The 24,386-nt window shown below is 35.2% G+C and overlaps 1 protein-coding gene across 2 annotated transcripts in view; it reads left to right on the top strand.

Annotated features, from left to right (window-relative positions):
- The window catches only part of LOC136037199 (N-acetylglucosamine-6-phosphate deacetylase-like), a 106,625-nt gene that overhangs the window by 31,926 nt on the left and 50,313 nt on the right, over positions 1–24,386 (top strand). The window contains exon 2 of one of the 2 annotated variants that reach the window (XM_065719787.1): positions 7,852–7,913. The gene's annotated coding sequence lies outside the window, so the exon portion shown is untranslated. Of the gene's footprint in view, positions 1–7,851; positions 7,914–12,947; positions 13,064–24,386 lie in introns of those variants that run through there. The other variant, XM_065719778.1, reaches the window with a different exon arrangement.

The raw sequence follows: 24,386 nt of genomic DNA, 5'->3' as shown, positions 1-24,386 counted from the left end.
AATATCGTCTGAAAAGCAAACTATTTGCACAATCAGCAATGTTGTTACTGTCATAATAAACTTGTCTCAATTAGCTACTGTTATTGATCGGGTTTCTGCTGGAATTATGAAATATTTTCAAAAATACTGTTCATTTCCTGAACTTATTGATGTACGAGATAAAGAAGATATCGATATTTTAAATTCTTTTAAAGCTTTGGGTTGAATGATTTAAATGTAGCGCTAAAAAACAAGTAGCCATGAACATTTTCCATCATCGGCCTGGATTTGGCTTTCAAATGTAGCCAATTCTTGTCTATTCACGAATATCGGTCTGGCAGCTCTCCAAAAGACACCAATCTCACACAACAAGCTAAGCTAGCGTCACTAATTGGTTCACAACTAGTACCTTATACTGATATCATCTGGAAGCGGAATTGGCGTAAGTGAAAAACACAAAATTTCGAGGAAAATGCGTTTGAATGTTTGCAACCTTGCAGAACAAAAATGGTTGGAGTAAAAAACGCGAAAAAATTACATACTTTAGAGCATGGCATCATAAAGGGGTGTTGAAAATATTTAATTAAAATATAAAACAGTTTCGGCACAATGAATTGCCAAAATACTGTTATGTTAATTGATTTTTAACAGTTTGTCAGCTTGTCAGATACGTCAAAACCGGTTCAAGCGTGTTCAACGCCTGGTATGCGATTTGCGGTACAACTGACCTGTAAGGTGTGAGTGTAGGCTAAACTGAGTAAAACTTTCAAAGAAATTCAGATATAATATATCAACAAATGGATGCAAAAGAATGTCAAGAAACGGGTACAGTCAAGTATCATAATTATGCCTTTCGTTATTTTTCCCATATTGATGTTCGACAGCTTTCTCTTCGGGACAGCTCTCAAACTCTAGCACCCGTGGAACTGGTTGGTTCACTTGAAATATCTTTGGCAGTTTAACGACTCTTTCTTGAAGCAAGCCCTGGCAATTTATTTTTGGAGAATGTTCGGTATTAATTTGTATTGAGAACCGACATGAATCGCATGAGAGATTATATATCTCTTATCTTGTCGTCTGGCAAGTTCATGACCCAAATGATAGGCTTTGGAATCTCGAAATTCTCAATTACCCTTACCTCTGACACGCCTTTGCCTTCAATCCCTGATAGGGTATCTCTGGGTCAATTTAGAAAAACTTTACAATGATCATCTGCAAAACACTCTTTGCACCATACTCTTTTACAGAAATTAAATAAAAAAAACAAGTTTTTTCAAGTGAAAGTAAGGAATGACATCAAAACTTAAAACGCACAGAAATTACTTCGTATATGAAAGAGGCTGCTTCCTCATCAACGCCCCGCTCTTTACGCTAAAGTTTGACTCTTTCTCTCAATTCTTCTTTCTAAAACAGTAAAAAACTTTAGCGTAAAGAGCGGGGCGTTGATGAGGAAGCAGCCTCTTTCATATACGAAGTAATTTCTGTGCGTTTTAAGTTTTGATGTCATTCCTTACTTTCAGTTGAAAAAACTTGTTTTTTTTATTTAATTTCTGAACGTTTTTGAATCAATGCATGTTTTGATTTTGGCTCTCCGCAGAGGAATAATCAAAACGAAATTTGCATATTTTTTTTTTTGGCTCAATGGCTTTCTCATAATTTTGATCGAATGATTTTGAGAAAAAAAGAGCGGGGGATGAAGCCTAGTTGCCCCCCGATTTTTCGGTTAATTAAAAAGGCAACTAGAACTTTTAATTTTTTTACGAATCTTTTTATTGGTAAAAGATTTACGTAACTTATAAATTAGCTTACGTAAAGAACTTTTGTATTCTCATGTTTTTATTACATATATGAGGGGATTCGCCCCATCGCCAGTACCTCGCTCTTTACACCAAAGCTTAAATTTTATCCCAATTCATTAAGAATGACCCCCTGAATCACAAAAGCCGTAGAATAAGTAGTTGAAATTACCGAAAATACTTTAGCGTAAAGAGCGAGGTATTAGAAGGAGGTGAGCCCCTCATATGGGTAATAATTTCTGTTTGTTTTAAGTTTTATTGCTGTTCCTTACTTCCAGCTGAAAAAGCTTTTTCACTTTTATTTTTTAATTGTTTGTTTTTAAAATAATGCTAGTAAATCCTGCTCTCCCTTCATGGAAATTTTCTTCTCCCATTACAAATTCTCGAAGGAAAGTTCCCCCAGCATATCCCCCTCTTCTCAACCCCTCCCCAAAACCAAAAAAATCCTCCTGAAAACGCCTGTATACTTCCCAATAACCATTACTATATGTAAGCACAGGTCAAAGTTTGTAACTTTTTGCCCCTCCCACGGGGACTGTGGGGGAGTAAGTCGTCCCCAAAGACATAGTTATAAGGTTTTTCGACTACGCTGAATAAAATGGCTATCTCAGAATTTTGATCCGTTGACTTTGGGAAAATAATTAGCGTGGGAGGGGGCCTAGGTGCCCTCCAATTTTTTTGGTCACTTAAAAAGGGCACTAGAACTTTTCATTTCCGTTAGAATGAGCCCTCTTGCAACATTCTAGGACAACTGGGTCGATACGATCACCCCTGGGGAAAAAAAAAACAACAAAAAAACAAATAAACACGCATCCGTGATCTGCCTTCTGGCAAAAAATGCAAAATTCCACATTTTTGTAGATAGGACCTCGAAACTTCTACAGTAGGGTTCTCTGATACGCTGAATCTGATGGTGTGATTTTCGTTAAGATTCTATGACTTTTAGGGGGCGTTTCCCCCTATTTTCTAAAATAACGCAAATTTTCTCAGGCTCGTAACTTTTGATGGGTAGAACTAAACTTGATGAAACTTATATATTTAAAACCAGCATTAAAATGCGATTCTTTTGATGTAGCTATTGGTATCAAAATTCCATTTTTTAGAGTTTTGGTTACTATTGAGCCGGGTCGCTCCTTACTACAGTTCGTTACCACGAACTGTTTGATTCTGGCGGAATTCGAGCCATTTGACCTTTGAGAAAGGTACTACTGGATATGTTTTACAGGTTTTCGAGAATGCCTGGAAATTCAGAAAATGTGATGGCTGGAACTGAATGATCATGTATGCATGGGTGCCGGCAGGGGGGGGCAGGGTTGCCATGCCCCCTGGATATTTGGAACTATAAAATTAAGGAAACCAAAGGGAAAAGAGCTGAATAGGGAAAAACCATGGCAAAAACTGTGTGCTGCCCCATTGTTGGCTGCCTGCCAATAGGTTTTGACCCTTCATAAGGAGAATATGAGTTCTAATCTGTGACTGAGTGACCCCTTTCCAGTTTTCCGCCAACATTTTTCCTATATGATTTGCTGGAGTGAAAAAAATCAAATTTTTCATAGCAATGAATGGTAAGTAAATAACGATCCTTGTCAATATTAAATAAAAAAAACTAGTTTTTTAACTGAAAGTAAGGAGCGACATTAAAACTTAGAACGAACAGAAATTACTCCGTATATGAAATGGGTTGTCCCCTCCGCAGTCCCTCGCTCTTTACGCTAAAGTTTGACTCTTTCCCACAATTCTACTTTTTAAAACAATTAAAAACTTTAGCGTAAAGAGCGTGGGACTGCGGAGGGGACAACCCATTTCATATACGGAGTAATTTCTGTTCGTTTTAAGTTTTAATGTCGCTCCTTACTTTCAGTTAAAAAGACTAGTTTTTTTTTATTTAATTTTTGAACGTTTTTGAATTAATGCATGTTTGATTTTGGCTCTCCGCACATAAATTATTGAAATGAAATTAGTATATTAATTTTTTTTTGGCTAAATGGCTTTCTCTTAGTTTTGATCAAACGATTTTGAGAAATAAGGGGTGGGGAAGGAGGCCTAGCTGCCCTCCAATTTTTCGGTTACTTAAAAAGGCTACTAGAACTTTTAATATTCAACGAACGTTTTTATTAGTAAAAATTATACGTAACTTAAGAATTAACTTACATAACAAACTTTTATATTCTTATATTTTTATTATGTATACGAGGGGGTTTGTACCCTCGTTAATACCTCGCTCTTTACACTAAATTGTAAGTTTTGTCCCAATTCTTTAAGAGTGGCCCCTGAATCAAAAAGGCCGTAGAATAAATAGTTGAAATCACTAAAAATATTTTAGCATAAAGAGCGAGGTATTTATCTCCTCCTAAATACCTCGCTCTTTATGCTAAAGTATTTTTAGAACTCCTCATATGCGTAATAATCTCTGTTCGTTTTAAATTTCAATGCTATTCCTTACTTTCATTTGAAAAAACGTTTTCATGTTTTTTTTAATTGTTTTTTTTTTATAGTAATGCTAGAAAATCCTGCGCCCTTTTCATTGAATTTTTCTTCCCCCATGACATATTCCTCAAAGGAAAGATCCTCCCACAAAGCCCTCTCCCATCAACCCCACCCCCCCAAACCAAGAAATCCTCATGAAAACGTCTGTACACTTCCCAATAACCATTACTATATGTAAACACTGGTCAAAGTTTGTAACTTGCAGCCCCTCCCTCAGGGATTTTGGGGGAGTAAGTCATTCCCAAAGACATAGTTATTATGGTTTTCGACTATGCTGAACAAAATGGCTATCTTAAAATTTTAATCTGTTGACTTTTGGAAAAAAATGAGCATGGGAGGGGCCCTATTTGCCCTCCAATTTTTTGGTCACGTAAAAAGGGCACTAGAACTTTTCATTTCCGTTAGAATGAGCCCTCTCGCGACATTCTAGGACCACTTGGTCGATAAGATGACCCCTGGGAAAAAAAAACAAAAAAACAAACAAACAAATAAACACGCACCCGTGATTTGTCTTCTGGCAAAAAATAGAAAATTCCACATTTTTTAGATAGGAGCTTGAAATTTTTGCTATAGAGTTCTCTGATATACCGAATGCGATAGTGTGATTTTCGTTAAGATTCTATGACTTTTAGGGGATGTTTCCCCCTTTTTTCCAAAATAGGGCAAATTTTCTCAGGCTCGTAACTTTTGATGAAAAAGACTAAATTTATTGAAACTTATATATTTAGAATCAGCGTAAAAATTCGATTCTTTTGATGTACTTTTAGCATCAAAATTCCGTTTTTTTGCTCCACCCGTGTACCCGTAAATTGAGCCAACGCTAAAAGAAATCAAGAAATCCAGAAACAGAAAAACACATGGAACATATATAATTTAGGCTAAATATTTCCATGTTAGGGAGTATAGTATAGTAGAATTGTAGTCAAAATATGGTAATTAAATTATTCTGCATATTCTGAAGCAGTCGTGCAAAAAGTGGGGTAGCAAAGTAGCAATACTACTTGGTAGTTTTCAAATTTCTTGGCAGATTTGGTTTGAAAATACAATTTTTACATATAACAATACTTTTTGCTCAAAGAAAAGCTGTCAAAACACAAGTTGTACTGCTAAAGTCGGCAGCTTTTGGAATTCTGTCGAATTCTGGTACTGGAATCTTCGGAACTTTTTCGCACCTGTTCCGAAGTTAGAATCGTCCTACTCAATAGCCCCAATTCTAGGTTTATACCAAATGTTATTTCAAATAGTTTACAAAATGAGCCAGAACCATATTTGCTTCGAATAATGTAGAAGAAAAAGATTTTTTGCACGCTCAACTCGCAACTTTTTCAGCTTCATAAATAAAGGTAAAAATAAAATAAGCTTAGGAAAAAGTCAATAGAAACAATTTATATAATTTTGTCTATATAAGAGATTTGGCCTGCATCTGATTACATGGTATACATTTCCTCTTTTTATACGTTATGTTTTATACGTTATACTTTGTCTTCTTCTTCAATTCGAGCGTTAGGAATTCTTATGCCTATGAAGAGTTTTTCTTTCTTCTGCCGACAATTTAGACGATTATGGCTGAACAACAATCCTTTTCATACAGTAAATGTAAAGTGATGGTCGAATGTAATGATTAATACTAGTGAATTTTATCTTCTTCATCTGTCGAAGTCTTTGAGATTAATCAGATTATGCATACATTTTCTTTTTTCGGTCGATATGCTGGGAAAATTTGGCGGAACACCAATGCTTGTTAGGAGATCACAGTCTTCCTTTGATATTTTCTGGTTCACTTCTCTACTATGATTAGATTAAAAGCTGGGATCAGAGCCAAATAAAATGAAAAGCTTTGCCAGCTGAAAAGTATGGGATGAAAGGTCTTTAAGTTGAGAATTCGATCCAGAACTCAAAATTATATATTTCTGCTTTTTTCAATGTCTCTGGTTCAGGCCCTTGATCATTCTGGATACCCTCGATAGCTTCGTTGTCTTTGTCGCTTATCAGAGTAATTTATTGGTTCAGAAGTGAAGCAAATACAGTGACTATTGTCTATATCCATGCAGCCATATGATTTTTTTTTAGGACGGCTAGTGCCACATGATCAAGCATTGTATGCCACATTACGACACAAAAATCCGACGATGACATCTACTTTGTTCGAACTGGTTATCTATACGCATGTTTTCACTGATTTTGGTCCTCGTTTTCTCTTTTGAATACGTATTATCCTTTAGATACCTAAGTTTTGGAGAAATTTACGCTTTTAATATTTATGTTATTTTTATCGAAAGGAAATTGAAGTAATTTAGCAACCTTGTGTCTAACATAATATTATTTTAGAATATTCTAGCGGAGAATGGCTCTTCTAGGAAAAAGTCTGGGGTGATTTAAAAAAAATTAAAAGATATTTCTGTTAGACCAAATTGCCACTCGTTATAGTTCGATAATAAGTTAGTGGCAGGAAACATCTTAAAAGAAAAATGAATGCTTCATTTCGAATACGTAAGCGAAAAACCAACATAATCACAACCAGAAATACAATCGCATAATCACGAACAACCAATATAATCCAAAGAACAGTCAGTCAATTGTATTCACCATTCAGTTTTGGTCCTGTTTCTACTGCTTCTTTATTTCTAAGGCTTAGAAAAATCTAAAAAGAAAAGACCACAATAACAAATATTCATACCTTGAATTATGCAGGAAGTTAATATTTCAACTATTTTTGGTAATACATTTATCCAGTTGTTCTCATTATTTCAGAATGACCTGATGTCATAAAGCTAATAAAGAATAAAACATCTGTTTTAAACAGATATTTTGACTGTGGCAGCAATGGAATACAGTGGATAAATCTATTATTTTGTGATATATCTGGCCGCATGAGGAAGAGGGTTTGGGATCATATTGTCTCGTCAATGACCATCATATTTAGAAAAGGTATTGAATGGGGAATACAATGGTACTAGTTTTGTTATTATATAGTTTACTTCTTAAGAAAAATCTTCATGACTGATTCCCAATTTTTTTTTTTTTTTTAATTTGTCCAAATTTAAATTTTGTATGTAAGAAACGCAGACTTGCTAACTTTTCGCCATCTGGTGTACTTCTTTGAGTGCCATTTGTACTAAAAAGTTCCACCACGCGTGGCGCAGCCCCAAGATACTCGGAACTGCCCCACCACGTTTGGCACACCTTGGCGCGCGCCATCTTGTCTACTTGATTTCTGAAAGTAGGTAACGCTTCGGTAACATGGATTAGAAAGAAAATTGAATTTGTATATAATTAGATCTTATATGGGATAGATTATTTATTTAATAACTTCATCTCAAATTATTTAATGTTGGAACATTAAGGAACATTATTTTTAAAGTTAATTGGTTCAAACCGCCATTAAAATAAATTGGCAAATATTTCTATCGCTAGTTTAAAAGTGTGAATCAAGTCGTTGCATAGAACAGAGCCGTTCCTTTGGCGGATGATAAATTCAACAATGGACAACACAATTTTCTGTTGGAAATATTTCAATTTTCTTCCTGCAATGTTCTATGATTTCAAATAGTTTTTCAATTACGCAATTACAACATTTTTATTATTATAGAAGTCGCGTCTACGCCTTAGCTGAGAATTTACCAATTCGTGTATCAACTATTGTCTTTTTGCGTAAGTAATTCTTAAAATATTTTATGTAAACGAAACAATAATCCCTCTTCTATAATAGTTTTTCAGTATTTTTTGTTTATTTTTCTCCTTTACAATTTTGAATTATGTTAAGTCATTTTTAAGTTGCACGGAAATTGTGATTTTTTTTTTCCAGCAGTGGCTTCTGCTCATTATCGTTAATTTGCCCTTTGTATGCTGTGTCTCGTTGTCTAAAAATAATACTTAAAAAAAAACTAAATGCAGGAAGTAATCAAGGACGGATGTAGAGCAAAGTCTTTGGGTGGGGGGCAATGTGACAAGGGCGCCAATAAGAAAAAACTTGGGGGGGGGGGGCAATGTGAAAAGGGAACGAGTAATTGACAAAATAGACAAATTTATTTAAAAAATAGAGTGAAAAAACGAGGAAACGAGGGCGCCAAAAAAATGGAGGGGGGGGGGGGTCCCGCCGGCTCCCTAAGACCTGCTAATGGAAGTAACAACCATTCAGCTGTAAAGGATTTTCAGCAATTCTGTTCAGCAATTCTGTTCAGCAATTTTCCGAGATGTTAAGCAATTTTTCAATCACGCAAATTGCAGGTTCTGACTGGCAGTTAAGCAATTAAACAATTTTTCCAATAATGGTCTCTGCTCATTCCTGGTGTATTTGCCATTTTGTACACTGTTCCATATATAATTAAAATGCTGAAAAACTGGTAAAACTCTTAAAAAGACAGTGAACTTCACAGGAAAAAAAATTCTGTGCAAATGATATTGTAATTTAAGAGATTTTGACTAAAAATCTGCAAGCCTTAAAACAGGAAAATGAGGCTAGAAAAAACAAAACAAAAACCAGCTTAAACAAATTAACATGTACGAAAAAAAAATGAGAAAAGACACCAACGCTATTCAAAAAAACAATGAGAAACACGATCACATTCCCTAAACTTTAGTTGTTATTTTTAGGTAAGTCTAAGCTGGTAGTTCACGCTACAAGACACAAGGAACAGTACCTGCTATGTACTATTATGTATGTCTGAGTCAGGGGCGGATCCAGGGAGTGGTTGGTTCAAACATTAATTCTGTATCCACTTCTGGCCTGAATTGCCTTCTGATATGAGATTCTAGTAAAATAAAACAATATTTAATAAAAACCTTATATATAACCTATGTTAACTTAGTTTTATCCTCCCTGTGCAACTTACGCGTTGCACAGGGTTTTCCACGGTTAATTTTCCACGGTTTTATTATATCAACGAAAGACAAAGATTTTACTATTAAACCTTTGCTGAGATTCATTTCGCTCTGACTGACTGCAAAATCTTTGGAATTCTGATCATACGGTTTTTGTTCTATTCAAAATACACTGAAAATTGGATAAAAATCACTGAAAAAAGGACATTTTTCCTGTTTTTTTACGTAAGTTCAGGTTCTTTTCGAAGAGAAAGTTTAAGCAGTTTAATAATTCGGGTTCAGTGAATGGATAGACCTAAGAATAATGAATCTGATGATATGAGCATCTTGTCCTTTTGTTACAAGTTACAGCTGTAGAATTCTCGAAAAAGAGGAAACATATAAGAGGAAACATAAAGAGTTACATAAACATAAAGAAACATAACGTATAAAAAGAGGAAATGTATACCATGTAATCAGATGCAGGCCAAATCTCTTATATAGACAAAATTATATAAATTGTTTCTATTGACTTTTTCCTAAGCTTATTTTATTTTTACCTTTATTTATGAAGCTGAAAAAGTTGCGAGTTGAGCGTGCAAAAATCTTTTTCTTCTACATTATTCGAAGCAAATATGGTTCTGGCTCATTTTGTAAACTATTTGAAATAACATTTGGTATAAACCTAGAATTGGGGCTATTGAGTAGGACGATTCTAACTTCGGAACAGGTGCGAAAAAGTTCCGAAGATTCCAGTACCAGAATTCGACAGAATTCCAAAAGCTGCCGACACTTTAGCAGTACAACTTGTGTTTTGACAGCTTTTCTTTGAGCAAAAAGTATTGTTATATGTAAAAATTGTATTTTCAAACCAAATCTGCCAAGAAATTTGAAAACTACCAAGTAGTATTGCTACTTTGCTACCCCACTTTTTGCACGACTGCTTCAGAATATGCAGAATAATTTAATTACCATATTTTGACTACAATTCTACTATACTATACTCCCTAACATGGAAATATTTAGCCTAAATTATATATGTCCCATGTGTTTTTCTGTTTCTGGATTTCTTGATTTCTTTTAGCGTTGGCTCAATTTACGGGTACACGGGTGGAGCAAGAGTAACGAATGGTAAAATACATGGGGAAACATAATTTGGGCTATGTATTGGCACATTAGGGGGGAAGGTAATGTACAGTGGAATTACAGTCAAAATGTGCTAGCTATAGTTTTTCTGCATATTATGAAGTAAGAGTTTTCTTAACTTGTTCCCCTCTCAACAGCCCCAATTTTAGGCTTATGCTTAACGTTTAATCTGTATTTTTCCTTATCTTTGTTTACAATTAAATAAAAAGAAAAACAAGTTTTTTAACTGAAAGTAAGGAGCGATATTAACACTTAAAACAAACAGAAACTACTCTGTGTATGAAAGGGGTTCCCTCCTCAACGCACCGCTCTTTACGCTAAAGTTTGACTCTTTCTCTCAACTCTACTTTTTAAAACAGTAAGAAACTTTAGCGTAAAGAGCGGGGCGTTGAGGAGGGAACAGTCCCGTTCATATACGGAGTAATTTCTGTTCGTTAAGTTTTAATATTGCTCCTTACTTTCAGTTAAAAAAAACTAATTTTTTTATTTAATTTCTGAACGTTTTTGAATTAGTGGATGTTTTCATTTTGGTTCTCCGCACATGAATAATTAAAAAGAAATTTGCATATTAGTTTATTTTTATGGCTAAATGGCTTTCTCATAGTTTTGATCGGACGATTTGGAGAAAAAAGGAGCGGGGGAGTAGGCCTAGTTACCCTCCAATTTGTTGGTTTTTTAAAAAAGGCAACTAGAACTTTTAATTTTTTACGAACGTTTTTATTAGTAAAATATACGTAACTTACGAATTAACTTACGTAACGAACTTCTATATTCGTATGTTCTTATTGTGTATATGAGGGTTTCACCCCCTCGTCAATACCACGGTCTTTACAATAAAGCTCAAATTTAGTCCCAATTCCTTAAGAATAACCCCTGAATCACTCAGGCCGTAGAATAAATAGTTGAAATTAATATAATTACTTTAGCGTAAAGAGCGAGGTATTAGGAGGAGGTGAACCCCTCATATGCGTAATAATTTCTGTTTGTCTTAAGTTTTAATGCTGCTCCTTGCTTTCAGTTGAAAAAAACTTTTCCATATTTATTTTTTCATTGTTCCTTAAAAAAATGCTAAGAAATCCTGCCCCCCCTTCATGGAAATTTTCTTCCCTCATGACATATTCCTCCATGGAAAGTTCCCCCCGCATAAACCCCTCCCCCCAACCAAAAAAATCCCCCTGAAAGCGTCTGTACGCTTCCCAATAACCCTTACTATGTGTAAACACTGGTCAAAGTTTGTAATTTGCAGCCCCTCCCACGAGGACTGTGAGGGAGTAAGTCGTCCCCAAAGACATAGTTATTAAGTTTTTCGACTATGCTGAATAAAATGGCTATCTCAGAATTGGATGTGGTGACTTTGGGAAAAATGAGCGTGGGAGGGGGCCTAGGTGCCCTCCAATTTTTTGGTCACTTAAAAAGGGCACTAGAACTTTTAGTTTCTGTTAGAATGAGCCCTCACACGACATCCTAGGACCACTGGGTCGAAACCATCACCTCTGGGAAAAAAGGAACAAAAAACAAAAACAAACAAGTAAACACGTATCCGTGATCTGTCTTGTGGCAAAAAATGCAAAATTCCACATTTTTGCCGGTAGGAGCTTGAAACTTCGACTGTACGGTTCTCTGATACGCTGACTCTGATGATGTGATTTTCGTTAAGATCCTATGACTTTTAAGGGGTGTTTCCCCCTATTTTTTAAAATAAGGCAAATTTTCTCAGGCTCAAAACTTTTGATGGATAGGTCTAAACTCAATGAAACTTATAAATTTAAAATCAACATTAAAATGCAATTCTTTTGATGTAACTATTGTTATAAAAATTCTGTTTCTTAGAGTTTCGGTTACTATTGAGCTGGGTCGCTCCTTACTACAGTTCGTTCCCACGAACTGTTTGAAAATACCCTTGGACAATCCCATTGGACACTTTTTTTTTCTTTTTTTTGTGACGTCTCTAGAACTTAATTATTGTTTCACAATGTCTAAGTGTGATGTGGCATTTTGTCAAAATAAATAATTTTGTGGAAAATAAAATCATAGCTCCAAACAAGGCGGATAGTGGTTGTAATTCTCCCCAAGATAGAGAAAATTTGACTATAGAGAAAAAAAGGAGCTCAATAAACCCCACAAGAGAATATACAAGGTATAATATTGTAAAAAAAAACCTGTGATAATCCGGTTACCATATATTCAATGGTGCGAATCTACGACAATGTGAGGAACAAAAATCGATATCATAAAAATACAAAAAACATATCCTTCCAATCTAGGTTTGTCGAATGAAAATACCCAACTTTTTTCAAATTCTAGTGGAAGGGGACAATTACACCACTCCCAACTAACACCCCTACCTGTATTTTGGCTGTGTTTATCCACACCAAGGATAGGGAGCAGACTTCACTATCTTCTACACATCATGATTTTTTGTAACATTGCCATAACATTTATAAAGGTGGTACAATCTTGTTTAAATCAGTTAAACCGCAATAATTCCTCTGCAAAACCTGGTGGAATCAACTTTACAAATAAATGTTCGTACCCCCCCCCCCCCCCCATACATGGCACGTTTGGTTTGGTACCTGAGCCCTCCAAAATAGCACATATGGAACTAATTCAGTCCCTTGTGCATTTTTGACTCTATACATAATGAATCAATCAGGCAGTACGGCAAAGTTTCTATTTATAAAACACATATAGACAATGAGTCGATTCCAATTTTAATCAAACACGTATGGGAAAGTGCATTCTTCCTTTGCCAGCTAGAACCCGTTCCGTTGGTGAATTTCTCTCAGAGCAGTCACTTAGTTGTTAGTAAATACAATAATCAATATAACCAATCGGATAAAGGAACGCTATCTGTGGTAAGCAGAAGGCTTATGATAATCAATTTTTGAAACTATTCTTGCACCTTAAATATAGTTTCCTCACCCCTTTTTTAGAATTGGTTTTGTTGCGGGTTCATGTCTGGTCTAGACTACCTACATCTTGCACTTTTTGATTGCTTTTTTCAAACTGTTACAGCCACTTGATATGAACAATTGTTGACAGAATTTTGGGTACTTGTTAATTATCCAGAATACACTCAAGAATTTTGACCTGTAGATCTGTAAAAACCGGTTTCATAGCCACAAAGACAAGTGACGGGTAACAGAATGCGTTGGACTTTAGGGGTAGGGGTGGGTAAGATATTTGGACAGTGTGAAGTTAGGAAACAGTTCTCACTTCATAATATGCAGAATAATTATAGGTAACAAATTTTTGATGCAGACCCGCTATATTTTACCCCCACCCCCTAATGTGTGAACATATATCCCAAAATATGTAAGTCCAATGCACTCTGTCATCCGTCACTTGTCTTTATGGCTATAAAACCGGTTTCTCTCAGATCTTCCATTCAGATCAAGAACTTAAGTGTGTTCTGAATAATTAACAAGTATCGTTGAAGGTAATTACACAAAGAAATGCAGCGTAGATGAGATCTGCGACTAGAAGAAATGTGACAATCAGCATAACAACGAATACATCGAATCGCAAATGAAATCTCTGTTTAGAAGGGAAGCAACAGCGAGAATCACAGCGAGTTCCAAAAGCAAAAGAATCATCTAAAATGGATTATTCTTCATAAATTAACAGAAAGGAGGAATTTAATTCGAGCTAGAATTTCTTAACTGAGTTGAAATTGCTTATTCGACACCTCATGACTTAAAATTAGAGAATACAGAACATTTGTACTCCCTTATGTACTCACTTTAACGAGCAATTCTCTATTTATTTATGCGCGCATATTTGTTTCTTGATAACGATTTGAATTGAATCCAAACAGCTAAAGCAAAAGGCTTTCAAAAATGTCTGATATAATGATACACGAAAATGAAACGCGAACAAGATGTGAAGCTAGAAGATATATGACAAAAAGTATCACTACAAATATCAAATGAAAATACTAGACAAAAAAAAATTGCGGTTCGGAGAAAAGCGACAGGGATGATCCCATCAAATTGTAAATAAAATCTGCGATTGGAAGAGAAGCAACAGTAAGAATCAAAACTAGTCCAAGAAGAAAACAAATCCTATAAAACGGATGAATCTTAGATGCATTAAAATGAAGCAGGAATTGAATTCTCACCAGGATGCCTTAGATTATTCTAATAAAGGATGAGAATCAAATATATACAAGCGTGCCACATGCCGAATGCCAGGGTCCGGGCAAAGCTGGTCATATATATATATATATATATATATATATATATATATATATATATATATATATATATATATATATATATAAATATAAATATATATATATATATATATATATATATATATATATATATATATATATATATATATATATATATATATATATCAAACGGTCTGTAATTAAGGAGTGACTCGGGCCAATAGTAACCGAAACTGCAAAAAAGATAAAATTACGACTTTTTCACTTTAATTATTCGAAAAATATGAAGACTTTAAAGAATTAACATCAGCACATGTATGTTAAACTGACAATACACATTTATTTTTTCAGTACATTGCAAATTATGTCCTTGTCTTGAGAAGGGATGGGGGTTGTCAGCCCTACTCATGTCAATTTCTGCTTGTTTTGAGTTTGAATCGGTTGTTTATCGTAATTTCTATTTGCTTTGGTTTTCATTTTTCTATTGATGATGATTTGTGGTAGTTTTACGATTGGTAGATCATTCGATTTTAGTTTTGATTATATTTGGTTTATTGGAGTTCTTTATTTTTCTTTGAAAAACGTATTCCTAGAAAAGTTTTTAAATTAATTTCTGTTCGTTTTTTATTGACATATTATTTTTCATTGAAAAAGAAAGTAATTATTATATCTTTTTGGTTTTCAACAGTTCGTGGTAACGAACTGTAAGTAAGGAGCAACGCGGCTCAATAGTAACCCAAACTCTAAAAAAAAAGAATTTTGATATAAATAAATATATCTAAAGAATTGGCTTATTATGCTGCTTCCAAATGTATAATATTCATTGAGCTTAGCATTACTCATAAAAGGCTACGAGCCTGAAGAAATTTACCTGATTTTCAAAAAAGGGGAGGAATACACTTAAAAGTCAAGGAATCTTAATGAAAAGCACACCATCAGATGCAGCGTATCAGATAACCATCTTGTATAAGTTTCAAGTACCTATCTGCAATAACATGGAATTTTGTATTTTTTGCCAGAAGAAAGATTACGGATGGGGCTGCATGTGTTTTTTTTCCCCACGGTTGATCATATCGAACCAATGGTCCTAGAACCCCAGGAAAGGGCTCATTTGAACGGCAATTAAAAATCCTAGTGCCCTTTTTAAGTGACCAATTAAATTGGAGGGCAACTAGCCTCCCTCCCACGCCCCTTTTCCCCAAATCGTCTGATCAAAATTTTGAGATGGTTATTTTGTTTAGCAAAGATGAAAAGTCCAAGAAATTGTGCCTTGGGTGATAATGTGTACCCCCCCCCCCCAGCACCAGGGAATAGGTCTTTAAGTTATAAAATTTGCCCAATATTTATGTATTGTATTTGTGATTGGGAAGTATGCAGAAATTTTCGGGGGAGGGGTGGATTTTGTGTTTGGGATTAGTTTCTCTGGGGATAATTTTCCATGTGGAGAGAAATTTCCGGGGATAAACTTTCCATGGGAAATTTTACACTGGGGAGATTTGACAGAATTCCTATACGAAATTCTTTTTATTTGTCTTAGTTTGTTTTTGCCTATTTACTTTTGCATGTAAAGATGTTCTGGGGAAATTGTCCAGGATAAATTTTATGCGTGTTTGAATCCCAGGAAATAATTTCCACGGAAGGGGGGATTTCTGAAGTGATCGGAAAAATGTTTAGAACTTAAAGTCTTTTAAATGAAAGTATGCTAAGGAGAATTTTTCAGGCTGAATCTTCTGCAAGAAATTTTACGAAGGGGGAGGATTTTCTGTGAGGATGGAATTCTCCGGGAGACATTTTACGAGGGGAGGTGTATTTTACATGGAAGAACTTATCAAGAAGAAGTTTCCCACGAGGTGAAGGAGTTTTTCATGGAGGATGAACCAGATTTACCGGCATTATTTGAAAAACGATACGAAATTAAATTAAAAAAAAAACAACAGTTTATGAAGGGGGAGGATTTTCCGTGAGGATGGAATTCTCCGGGAGACATTTTACGAGGGGAGGTGTATTTTACATGGAAGAACTCATCAAGGAGACGTTTCCCACGAGGTGAGGGAGTTTTTTATGGAGGATGAACCAGATTCACCGGCATTATTTGAAAAACGATACGAAATTAAATAAAAAAAAAGTTTTTTATCAACTAAATCTAAGGAGCAACATTAAAACTCACGACACAAATTATTCCGCATGTGAAAGGGGCTGTCCCCTTCTCAATACCTTGCTCTTTACGTTAAAGTTTGACTGTTTGTCCCAATTTTTAAGAAAAACTCCTGAAACACAAGGGCCGTTTAGATAGAATAGGAATCTTTTTTACAAGTGCTAAAACTTAATCGTGAAAAACAAGGTATTGAGAAGGAGCAGGCACGTACGCAGAAATTTTTTCGGGGGGGTGGGGCAAAATCTTCGAAACAGCAGATATAAAGTAGCACTTTTTTTATTTAGTAATGCAAAAAGCACGTATATCGGAAAATATAGATTAACTTTAATCTGTAGTATTGTAGCGGATGGGGAGAAGAAAACTGAAGCCTCAAAAGTACGTTTTAGGCTCAGGTTATGTTCATAGCGATTTAGAACCAGTGATTAGTCTATTATATCCTACTGAAAGGGAAATTTTAGGATTAACAGTGCAATATGGGTGCTGTGAGGGGTAGTTCTTTCATTGCAAAAACGTAGATTTTAATGAAAAATGATAGTTTCCAAAATTGATCCATTAAAAGCTGTACTTTATCCTGAAAAGGGGGGATAAATGCCCTAATACCAAGGATAATTCTATTTTGCTGTGGAAAGCAAATTCTCTTAAAAAAAAAAAACAGTACAATAGCTAATTACTTCAAAGAGGGTAAAAAGTTAGACAGAAAATGGGTTAATAATTTGGCAGTGACTTGACCGGGTAATTGCATGCTGTAAAATCCACCAAAAAAGGCTTCACACATGTATCTAGATTCTTAATAAATATCCTACTTTTGCCAGAAATCCCAAGAAACCATGGGGAAATTAAACATTTCACAAAATCTCGGGGGAGGGGGGCGGTCCCGAAGCCCCCCCCTGCGTACGTGCCAGAGGAAGGGGCAGCCCCTTCACATAAGGAATAATTTCTGTTTGTTTTGAGTTTTAAAGTTGCTCCTTGCTGTCAGTAGAAAAAAACTTGTTTTTCTATTTAATTTCTGTGAGAATCCATAGTTTGGGATGCTATTTGTACGTTGAAGGAACTTTTTGAACAATTTTTAATAACATAAACCCTTTTGAAGGTCTTGATATAAATAGTATTGTTAAATTTAGCTTTATTTAGTTAAAGTTAGTCTTACACCTCCTCTAGTTACCCTGAAAAATGAAATTTATTACCATTCCCAAAAATTTCTGTCTATGCTCTTTGAAAACCTGAATACAGTTACACCCTTTTAGTTTAGTTAAATTGTCGACTTAATACCCATAGTCGTTCTTGGGATATTGCTGAGATCTCTTATTGGCAACCAGAATACACACCGTGCCTCCTGATTTAGTTTTAGGAGCATAATGGGCATATTGCATAACTGTGGGGAGTTGACATATCCAGTATCCCTAGAGACATAGTTACTGGACAGTTTGGCTGTGTTGAATGTCTTAAAATTTGTATTTTAAAAATAAAATATGTAATTAATATGTATTTATTTTACATTTATTTTAATTTATTTTATTTAAATAAGTTATTTTAAATTATTTTAAATATAAATTATTTTATTAAAAATATTAATAATTATTAAAAGAATTATTAAAACTATTAAAATTATTTTAATTAAATTTATTATATTTAAATTTGTTTTACATAAAATATGTAAAATAAATTTGTAATTTAAAAATAAAAATTGTATATGTATGTATGTCTTAAAATTTTGACTGGAAAGGTTTGGAAAATATGGGCTAAGGAGAAGGGCTGCTTTCCCTCCAATCATTTTTTACTCTTAAAAATGGCACTAGAGCTTTTTAGTTAAAAAAGCTCTATCCAATAAAATTATTTAATTTAAAGGTTTCGATGATTTTACTTGCTATGTTAGAACAGCGATACCTATGATATTGCCTACATGCTCTTTTGAAAACCTGAATGCATATAGTCGTTTGGTTAAATTGAAACTCTCCCTAAACGTTTCCTAGAAGTTCCACCTTAATACCCTTTGCGTCATTAGGTAAAGTAATTGTAGAAGTAGTATTAAAAGTATACACGTAGTGTCTTCTGGCTAGTTCAAAATCCACCACAACTTACCCTGTAAGGTCTGATTTAGTAATGTATGCAACTCCTGAGATATTGCTTTGTCACCCTTCTCACAATCAATGTGCTCATAGTTCGTTTTTATTTAGTTCAACATCCGCTAAATATCAAACAGTTCGTGGTAACGTGGTAACGAACGGACCGACCCGGCTCAATAGTAACCAAAACTCTAAAAAACGGAATTTTGATACCAATGGTTACATCAAAAGAGTTGAATTTTAATACTGATTTTAAATATATAAGTTTCATTAAGATTAGTCTTACCCGTCAAAAGTTACGAGCCTGAGAAGATTTGCCTCATTTTAGAAAATAGGGGGAAATACCCCCTAAAAGTCATAAGATCTTAACGATCTTAAAATCACACCATCAGATTCAGCGTATCAGAGAACCTTACTGTAGAAGTTTCAAGCCCCTATCTACAAAAATGTGGAATTTAGCATTTTTTGCCAGAAGACAAATCACGGATGCGTGTTTATTTGTTTTTTGGTTTTTTTTCCAGGGGTGATAGTATCGACCCAGTGGTCCTAGAATGTCATAAGAGGACTCATTCTGACAGAAAATAGAAATTTTAGTGCCCTTTTTAAGTGACCAAAAAAATTGGAGGGCACCTAGGCCCCCTCCCACGCTCATTTTGTTCCCCAAAGTCACAGGATCAAAATTCTGCAATAGCCATTTTATTCAGTATAGTCGAAAAACCTAAGAACTATGTCATTGGGGATGCCTTACTCCCCCACAGTCCCCGTGAGAGGGGCTGCAAGTTACAAACTTTCACCAGTATTTACATAGTAATCGTTATTTGGAAGTGACGTTTTCAGGGTTGGTTGGGGGGAGGGGTTGAGGGGAGGGGGTTATGTGGGGGGAACTTTTCATGGAGGAATTTGCCATGGGGGAAGAGAATTTCCTTGGAGGGGGCGTAGGATTTTCCAGCATTTAAAAAAAATGAAAAAATAAGTCTGAAAACAGTTTTTTCAACTGAAAGTGAGGAGCAGCATTAAAACTTAAAACGAACAGAAATTATTACGCATGTGAGGGGTTCACCTCCTCCTAATACCTCGCTCTTTACGTTGAAGTATTTTTAGTAATTTCAACTATTTATTCTACGGCCTTTGTGATTCCAGGGGTCATTCTAAAGGAATTGGGACACAATTTAAGCTTTAGTGTAAAGAGTGAGGTATTGGCGAGGGGGCGAACCCCCTTCATATACGTAGTAAAAAGATATGAATATAGAACTTCGTTACGTAAGTTTAGTAGTGGTAATAATTTTACCACCACGTTTTAGTTGTAGTAGTAGTGGTAATAATAGAAGCGGTAGTGGTCGTAGTTGTAGTATGAGTAGAAGCAGGAGCATTTGGACGCAAACATTGTATTTTGGTTAGATCAAAACACCCCACAACAAGCCCTTTAAGTTTCAACTTCACACATAAAGCTTCACACATACGCATGTGAGGGGTTCACCTCCTCCTAATACCTCGCTCTTTACGTTGAAGTATTTTTAGTAATTTCAACTATTTATTCTACGGCCTTTGTGATTCCAGGGGTCATTCTAAAGGAATTGGGACACAATTTAAGCTTTAGTGTAAAGAGTGAGGTATTGGCGAGGGGGCGAACCCCCTTCATATACGTAGTAAAAAGATATGAATATAGAACTTCGTTACGTAAGTTTAGTAGTGGGAATAATTTTACCACCACGTTTTAGTTGTAGTAGTAGTGGTAATAATAGAAGCGGTAGTGGTCGTAGTTGTAGTATGAGTAGAAGCAGGAGCATTAGGACGCAAACATTGTATTTTGGTTAGATCAAAACACCCCACAACAAGCCCTTTAAGTTTCAACTTCACACATAAAGCTGTTTCTAAGGTATTGCTGATATGACCCAAAATCTGTATACAGACGGTGTGTTGTGATTCAGTCCACCTTCCCCGCTAAAAATTCGCTTAAAATTCCATCTTCATACCCTTAGGCATAGTTGCAATAGTAGTCACAGTAGTAGTGTTAGAATTAGTAGCACTAGTAGTAGTATCAATAGTAATAGCACTAGTAGCAGCAGAAGTATTAAAATATAGCCTTTTGGGTCAGTTGAACATCCCTCTCATCAAGTCCTAGAATTTTCGACTTAATATAATTATCCATTGCAATGACATTGCTTATCTGTCCTTTTAATAAGGGTGTATTCATATACTTCTTGATATTTTCATCTTAAGGCTCTTAGTCTCACAAGTAGTTACAATAGAAATAGTAATATGATTAATACTAAAAGCGTGCATATCGATTGGTCTTCCTCTTTAAACATTCTCTGAAAGTTCCAACTTAATACCCAAACTAAATCTTGAGACACCGCTCTTTTGACAACCTGAATGCACTTAGTGTATTTTGATTTACGTCAAATTTGCCCTCAATATTCTCTCAAGTTTCTGCCGTCATAGACTTAGCCTTAATGGTACTAATATTACTGTAGTTGTGATGGTAGTAGTAGAAGTGGTTACAAGTTTACAAGTGTTGCAAGTTGTTCTAATTGAAGTAGAAGTTAGAGTTTTTCTAGTAGTTTTAGCAGTATTAGTAAAAGCAAGAGTAGGAGTTATAGTAGCGCTATTAATGGCTTGCACATATTAGCTTTTTGTCAATTCATCTTCACCTTTAAGCGTTCTCTAAAAATTCCAACTTAATACCCAAATCCATTCTTGAGCTACACCCTTTTGACAATCTGCATGCACATAGTGTATTTTAATTTTGTTCAAATTACCCCTCAATATTCTGTCATTTTCGCTGTCAAATATGCGTAACCTTAATTGTACTAGAATTATATCAGTAGTGGTAGTCGTAGGAACATTAGAAAAAGCAGTATTAATAACAGTAGTAGCAAGTACATGTTGCCTTATGACCAGTTGAACATCTGAATCGTGATGCCCCAGAAGTTTACTCTTGATGCGATAAGTTGTCCCAAAAATTTTGCTGATGCGCCCATATCAGCAATCAGCATGCAGATAGCATGTTTTGATTTAGTTCAACTTTCCCCTAAACGTTTCTTCAGATGTTTATTTCAATATCCTCAGCCTTGGTAGTACTCACTACAGAAGCAGTAGTTTTAGCGGTAATAGTGTTAGCCGTAGTAGTAGTAATAGTGGTAGTGGCAGTAGTAGTTGTTTTGGTAACGGTAGCAGTACTTGTAGTATGCAAATATTGTATTTTGGTCAATTGATCATCTCCATGATCATTTCCTGAAAGTTCCAAATTCATATACTCAGTCATTCCTGAGTCACGCGCTTTTGACAGCCCTTAAACACACAGTTTGTTTTGATTTAGTTCAACACTCCCCTCAACATTCTCTGAAAGGCACAACTGAAAGCCCTTTTTCTTTTTTGAAAGTAAATATCAAACATGCATCCTATTCTCAATAAAATATACTATATGTCAATAATGAACGAATTGCCTAGCTTACAGCCAATGTCCCGGGGGCTGTAGAGGATTTGACATTCCCAAAGGCATAACTACTGGACCTTTCAACAATGCTGAAGGAAATAAGGGTCTCAAAATTTGGATTCAATGTTTGTTTTGAAAAATGATGGACAAGGGGGGGGGGTTAAGGCTGGTTGCCCGCACGTCACTTTTGACTCTTTAAAATGACACTATAACTTCCAATTTCCAATCATATGAGCCCTTTCTAAAGTTTGTGCAACCTACCTTTTCATAAAAACCTCATATGCACCCAGGGTAAAAACTACAACCCTTGCCCCAGGACCCTGGTGGATTTTGTCAACCCTGAAGGAAGTGTTATATATTGTTTCAAACAGTTCGTGGTAACGAACTGTAGTAAGGAGCGACCCGGCTCAATAGTAACCAAAACTCTAAAAAATTGAATTTTGATATCAATAGCTACATCAAAAGAATCGCATTTTAATGCTGATTTTAAATATATAAGTTTCATCAAGTTTAGTCTTACCCATCAAAAGTTACGAGCCTGAGAAAATTTGCCTTATTTGGGAAAATAGGGGGAAACACCCCCTAAAAGTCGTAGGATCTTAACGAAAATGACACCATCAGATTCAGCGTATCAGAGAACCCTACTGTAGAAGTTTCAAGCTCCTAACTACAAAAATGTGGAATTTTGTATTTTTTGCCAGAAGACAAATCACGGGTGCGTGTTTATTTTTTTTTTTTTTTTTTTTTTTTTTTTTTTTTTTTTTTTTTTTTTCTTTCGTTTCCCCAGGGGTCATCGTATCGACCAAGTGGTCCTAGAATGTCGCAAGAGGTTTCATTCTAACGGAAATGAAAAGTTCTAGTGCCCTTTTTAAGTGACCAAAAAAATTGGAGGCCATCTAGGCCCCCTCCCACGCTCATTTTTTCCCCAAAGTCAACGGATCAAAATTTTGAGATAGCCATTTTGTTCAGCATAGTCGAAAACTACAATAACTATGTCTTTGGGGATGACTTACTCCCCCACAATCCCTGGGGGAGGGGCTGCAAGTTACAAACTTTGACCAGTGTTTACATATAGTAATGGTTATTGGGAAGTGTACAGACGTTTTCAGGGGGATTTTATTTTGTTTGGGGGTGTTGCTGAGGAGAGGGGGCTATGTTGGAGGATCTTTCCTTGGAGGAATCTGTCATGGGGGAAGAAAAATTCAATGACAAGGGCGCAGGATTCTCTAGCATTACTATAAGAAAATAATGAAAAATAAACATGAAAACGTTTTTTCAAATGAAAGGAAGAAGTAGCATTGAAACTTAAAACGAACAGAGATTATTACGCATATGAGGGGTTCTAAAAATACTTTAGCATAAAGAGCGAGGTATTTAGGAGGAGATAAATACCTTACTCTTTATGCTAAAGTATTTTTAGTAATTTCAACTATTTATTCTACGGCATTTCTGATTCAGGGGTCATTCTTAAAGAATTGGGACAAAACTTAGGATTTAGTGTAAAGAGCGAGGTATTAACGACGGTACAAACCCCCTCGTATACATAATAAAAATATAAGGTTGTGAAAGTTTGTTACGTAAGTTAATTCTTAAGTTACGTATATTTTTTACTAATAAAAACGTTCGTTAAAAATTAAAAGTTCTAGTTGCCTTTTTAAGTAACCGAAAAATTGGAGGGCAACTAGGCCTCCTTCTCCACCCCTTATTTCTCAATATCGTCTGATCAAAACTAAGAGAAAACCATTTAGCCAAAAAAAGAATTAATATGCAAATTGCATTTTGATAATTTATGTGCGGAGAGCCAAAACCAAACATGCATTAATTCAAAAACGTTCAGAAATTAAATAAAAAAAAACTAATTTTTTTAGCTGAAAGTAAGGAGCGACATTAAAACTTAAAACGAACAGAAATTAATCCGTATATGAAATGAGTTGTCCCCTCCGCAATCCCTCGCTCTTTACGCTAAAGTTTGACTCTTTGCCACAATTCTACTTTTTAAAACAATTAAAAGCTTTAGCGTAAAGAGCGAGGGTTTGTGGAGGGGACAACTCAATTCATATACGGATTAATTTCTGTTCGTTTTAAGTTTTAATGTCGCTCCTTACTTTCAGCTAAAAAAATTAGTTTTTTTTATTTAATCAACAATACAAAACCATTTTGTTTCAACAAAATGGCAATCTTACAATTTTGATCAGATGCGTTTGGGGAAAATAGGGTGTTGGGAGGAGGGGCGGGTTGGCTTGTGGCCCTTCATCACTTTTGACTTTTAAAAAGACCAATCCTTCCATAAGAATCTTATATGCCATCAGGGTATAATTTACAACCCTTTCTCCCAGGTTCTGATGGGTTG

This window comes from Artemia franciscana, chromosome 2, assembly GCF_032884065.1.
Source record: "Artemia franciscana chromosome 2, ASM3288406v1, whole genome shotgun sequence".
Taxonomy (NCBI): domain Eukaryota; kingdom Metazoa; phylum Arthropoda; class Branchiopoda; order Anostraca; family Artemiidae; genus Artemia; species Artemia franciscana.
This window is presented reverse-complemented; position numbering and strand designations above follow the sequence as displayed.